The following is a 6,187-nucleotide window of genomic DNA, read 5'->3' as shown; positions in this document are numbered from 1 at the left end:
TATTAAAAATTATTTTTTACGCATAAAATATTCATCAATGCATGTTACTTAAAACTCAAGATTACAAGTAGATTTTATGTAAATACAACTTATTATAATAAATGGTAAATTTGTAAATACCAAATCTAGAAAAAATAAGCAATTTACATTAAAAATGTATAAGGTTTAACTTTTTCTGATTCAAGGATCGAGCCATCCTAACCGGTTTTTCACTAAGAGGCCGTTTACCAAAGTCTTACTTAGGTAAGCGTTTACTAAGTCACATTACTTTACGGATGAATATAATAAGGATCAAGAATCTTACCCGGTAAGAGCGAGACAAAGACCAAGAGTCTTACCCGGTAAGTGAAGACGACAACTCTTACCATAATAAGCGTTACCGGGTAAATTGTTGCATACGATGTCATTTTGGTGGACTAAAATTTTACCCGATAATTAAATGATAGTATTAAATTTTACCGGTAAACGCTTACCGAGTAAGTGTTTGGTAAACGGCCCCTAAGTAAGAAAAAAATTCAGGATATTTTAGATTCGGCCCGTCTTCTTCCATCTCTCATACTCTCTCTCTCTCTCTCTCTCACACACAATGACACAGTCAAAGACGAAAGTATTGATTGTTTATTTGTTGAACGAGTCTTTTCTTTGTTTAATTTAGGGCGATATTGACGAAGTTGGTTCTTGGACAAAATAATTTTCAAAAAAGGACGATAAGAACTCGGTGTCTTGTTTGATTCACCTGTCCATATGTTCAAACATCCGTAAATTTAATGACAAAATCTCTATGTTTTGGTTGTAATTTTCGTTGGAAATAAATTGGAGTTTATTATTGTACGTAATAAATATCAAAAGACATTTGATTAAACATTTATATTTATCAAGGAAGGAGTACAAAGCACCGACTGACACAAATTGTCCCAAGGTGTCAAGAGGAGGCCAGATGAGCACAAATTGCTTCAAAGCGTTGAGCCCCTAAAGTAGTAGACCATAACTCCGATTCAAGAGGTGGACCTATAAAGGCCCCAACGAGGTCCAGTGCATTCGCTCAACCGATTTTTACAAGTGGATTTTTTTCTGGTATGAAAGACGCACAAACTAAACTTTGAGAGTTGCTCTGGAATATCATAAAATATATGGGACATCAACCAAAAAACTGAAAATTCCCTCAAAATCAACCAAAAACCTTAAAAGGTTTCCCGAAATCAACAAAAAAACTTCAAAAATATCTCAAAATCACAAAAAAAAAAAAAAAAAAAAAAACTTCAAAAGTCCCTCGGAATCAATCAAAAAAACTTCAAAAATCTCACAAAATCGACAAAATGAAACTTCAAAAATCCCTCAAAATCAACATTAAAAAAAAGCTTTAAAAATGCCACAAACATGGAATGCAGCTAAAAAGGCATTAGATGGCTTTGTGGATCTTTGATCCACAATAAAGGTGCAACCATTCGGCAAAAATAGCAGGTCGCTATTGTCAGATATCCTGTAAGAACCCCATTAAATTACCCTCCAAAAAAGCATTCGAGGAGAACTGAGGTTCCAACATGTATTAACTAGAAATGACCCAAATCTATCAGACGCGAGACTCCAACATAAGTAAATTAACGAGTTTTTAAACGTTCCAGCTCAATTATTATAGTTTTGCATTTCAATTTTATCGTTGTACAAAGCATTGATTAATACAAGTATCAGAATATTAGCTTCATTACAAAAGAAATAATCAAAGTCTATAAGCTTATTACATTAATGCAATTAGAGAAAGAAAGATGCATTATATACCATAAAACGCATGGTCAAATTCCATTTCAGTTCCTACCAACCAAACGCATGATCAAATTCCATTTCAATTCCTTTAAAGTCAATTTCCTTTAATGGATTCCAATTCCACCAACTTCCGTTTTACGAACCAAACACCCCCTTAAGAGTTTGTCATCTTCGACCTTGGTTCCATGATACTCGGAAATTCCAAGTAGTCGGAGAAAACTTTGTCAGATGAACATGCCATTGATAGCGATTTTACTAATTCCATGTACTTAAACTTGCAACATGTTAATAAATGGTTGATATATGAACAAAGGGATGTGCATAAAACCATGTTCAAGATGTGATTCTTCATTTTGCATACTTGGGTTGGCCTCTATATTCACATGTGATTATGCCATCCTTTGCTTTATGGTAATAGACATGTATATTCATGTCGGTTTAGGTTAAATCAAGTTTATGCCATCTTTTGTTTATGGTAATAGACATGTATGTTCATGCGGGCTCCGCTAAATCAGGTTAAATGGATCAGGTTGTTCGGTTTTGGCTGATGACTAAACCACCTGAGACCCAAACCAAATAGCAAACCATGTGGAACCGAATTACCCAAACCAAATATTAGGCCACTTGGGTTTCAGTCAGTGACGGATCCAAAAACTTTTATTTATTGGAGACACATTTAAGGGTGTCAAAGAATCTCTGAAACATAATAATTCATTCAAACCAATAAGATTTTCGGTTGTTCGGTTTCTGACTCAAACGTTTTAGTTCGGTTTTCGATTATTTTTACTATTTTTTTTTATAAACTGAGACATTATACTGCTATGCACGTATTTTACTATTTCAGTTAAACTAAAAACAAATGAAGACATTACAGATTAGTAGTTGGTAGAAAGAAATCAGAGGGCAAAATAGTAATAACTTAGATTCAGTTAGAAAGAAATCAGATAGCAAAATGCCACGAAATCAAAAATAAAAGACAAACTAATAGCAAACCTTAAACCATAATAACAAACCCAAATTAAATAACAAACTCAAGAACCCTGAATCAAATAACAATTAAGAAATAGAAAATTAATACTCAACAAATAACAATAATTATAAATCTAGAAAACAATAAAATGCAAAATGAGAGTTGGAAAATAAAATAAAATATAATGATTAATCAAATCATTTTTTTATTAACCTGGATATACAACCCGCTATGTGAGCCGACTAATCTCAGAGAGACCACCTGCTTTGTAGATAGCCCGGAGTCACCGCATTTGAAACTCCATGGCCACAAGGGGATTTTTATTCCTCCTTGGATTTGAATCTGAGATCTCCTACTACTTTTGACATTTGGAGCTAAGCTCAAACCAATCAGGCACCACCCTTGTGGTTGATTAATCAAATCATTAGCATTATGACAAACAAAATAGTTTTCAACGGTTTGGGACTTAGAAGTCAAAGGTATTGGAGTTTAACTGATGCTTAAAGTAACGACTCCTTAAAATAAAAGTTGTAAATAAGATGGCAGAGATTCGATTTTGAACCTTACCCTTTAACCGTTAGAGGCCTACTAATAATTTTAGGTTAAATTTTTTTAACCTAAGACTCAATTAGTTGGTGATTTTTTGGGGTTTGTTGGGCCCGTGTGCCTTTCCTATGCATCCGTTATTGGTTTCAATATCTGATGATCCTTTCTGTGAAATTTCCTGCTCTAAGTTTGATACATGTTTCTGATAGCTATGGGTCAACGAGCTAGGGTTTTGAGGAAGTCGTGAGTTGGATTATGGCTGGAAATTTCTCTATGAACCAACCGTGGAGTCGGATCACGTTGACACACTCTAATACATGTTTCATCTTGGGATACATCAAGCTCGTATGCATCTTCTAATGTTTAATTTCTTTGACTTGTTTTGGTAGCAGGAGAGAAAAGGAGTCTTGCTCCTTTTTTGATCTTTTACTTTCAAAAAATATAGACGAAACTAAGGGGCCGTTTATCAAACATTTACCGATACAGTCACATGCTCATTTACTGGGCTTATCGGGTAGGTAGAATAAAATGAAATGGGCCTTTTAGTTTCATGGATCAAGTATTGCTTTTGAAATATGCGATTCTTTATAGCCCAATGAAATTGGAAAACGAGATGATGTACTGCTACTAGTGATGGTTAAATCGGCCCGGCCCGGCCCAGTCCGGGACCGGTGGACCGGATATGGAACCGAAAACGGGGACCGGTTAGGGTTTTTGGTAGTTTCGTGGGACTGTGACCGGTTATGGGACCGGCCCGAAAATTCAAATAATTTTATAAATAAATGTATTTTTAAATAAATTTATAATGTACTTTTATAAGATAATATAATTTTAATTATATTAAAACGCATTTTTAAAGTGTATTTGAGTGACCCAATTGTAAATTTTATAATGTATTAAAAATATATATCATTTAAAAAAAATTTAAAAAAATCTTATTTTTTAATGTCCGGACCGGTTGGGACCGGGACTGGCGGCCCATAACCGGTTATGAAGTACCTTGACCGGTCCTGCCATTTTCGACCGGGACCGGTTATGGCCGGTTAAGAAAAAGTTTGGGGCCGATTAGGCCCGGGACCGGTTTTTGGCCATCACTAACTACTACTAGTGTGGTGGCCATGAACACCTAAAGGAAAGATTGGATGTGTGATCTACGATGGACAATTCTTTGCAATTACAAAATCTTTTTGCTCTATTCATATTATTTTATTTTAGTTGGTCTTTCATTAAGTCATCTATTAATAAAGTTGTCTGTATAGATTGATTTGTCTGTATAGATTAAGAAAAGATTTGACGAGGAGAGTTCTTTTAATAGATGAAAGGAGAGTGTTATTTAGTTGGGAGTGATAGGTTAGGCATGGGGACCCCAATCCCCATCCCGTCTCTGATCCAATCTCTGTCCCCCTCTCCATCCCACTATGGAATATGATCATATTCTCATCCTCGTCCTCAGGGGCAGATCCAAGCTTTAAACACTGGGAAAAACCAAAAATTTTTGTTGACTTGCTTAAAGTTTTCTATTTTCATCCTCGCTTTACATGGTTTCCCCCCAGTTCCATATGGACATATGCTTCCCTCCCCCAAGTCCCATCCAACGTGCCCCCACCCCATTAATTTCTTGGATCCGCCAGGACCGCCACTGCTCATCCTCAACGGGGAATCATTGATTTGTTTTTCTCTCGTTTATGTGAGATATTTAAAATTAAATGTGTTAAACACAACAATCGATCCAAAATAGTCCATGTTTAAATCTCACATATTTACAAAATTTTGTTTTTATGGAGTATAAAATATTCATATATGAACATAATCATAACATGATACGTAATTGTTTAAACAAACTCTCTCATCTATTAATGTTTTTTTATCTAAAAATAGTAAAAGACCAGTCAAAAAAATGTATATAGGAAGACAAATCAAAATACTCTTTCTAAATTTAATTAATTATAAATAATATATATTTACAATAAATATACAAATGTATTTAATAATGAATATATAATATATTCTTTATAAATAATATAATTACTCATCATGAATAATAATGTGAACTACTTGTGATGAAGAATACACCATTTATGATGCTTGATAAATTGATACACGATTCATGATGAATGGTACACCACGATTCATGATGAATAACCCATGAATGTATGGGACACATAAGCGATCTCCTTTGTCCCCAAGTACATAACCTAAAACAGGCTTAACAATTCATGATGAATAATACACATTTTATGATCCATATAATAAATTGATACATAATTCATCATCATATTCATAATGAATAAATTACCATGAATTTATTGGACAAGTTACACAATTATATATAAAATTTGACTATTTCGATCCATTATCCATTCCTTTTTGGCTTGCAAATTTATAAAAATCTCAACAAGGTAACAACTGTACTAATATTATATCTCTCGTTAATATCAATTATTGTTTATTACTATTAATTATTAATAAAATTTAAATATTACTAATATTAATTATTAAAAAATATTAATTAATATAGATTGAAAATTAACTATCAATTAATCTAATTATACATTATATATTAACTAGAAGCGTACTCGCGCAATGCAGCGAGATACATCGTGATTTTAATATTTCATTTTATTCTTTATCTCAGTTGATGTTATAATATGACTTTATGTAATTTTAAGAAAGTGATGATGTTTTTATTTTTGAATAAAATATATGTTTGAAGATATCATAAAAATTTGACAAAAAATATATCGATATTAATATCAAATTAACTATTTGAAATTCTTCATTTTTTGTGTAATATTTTAATTCAATTTTTATAATTTAATTTATGTACAATAACGAAGTAATTTATATTTGGTTTAATAATATAATTTTTTTATAATGATAATAATTATTTATTTTTTTGTAATTCGATAA

This window comes from Cynara cardunculus (genome assembly GCF_001531365.2).
Source record: "Cynara cardunculus var. scolymus isolate 2C chromosome LG 9, CcrdV1, whole genome shotgun sequence".
In the NCBI taxonomy this organism is placed as follows: Eukaryota; Viridiplantae; Streptophyta; class Magnoliopsida; order Asterales; family Asteraceae; genus Cynara; species Cynara cardunculus.
The sequence above is the reverse complement of the archived record's forward strand: the minus strand, read 5'-3'. Positions refer to the sequence as shown.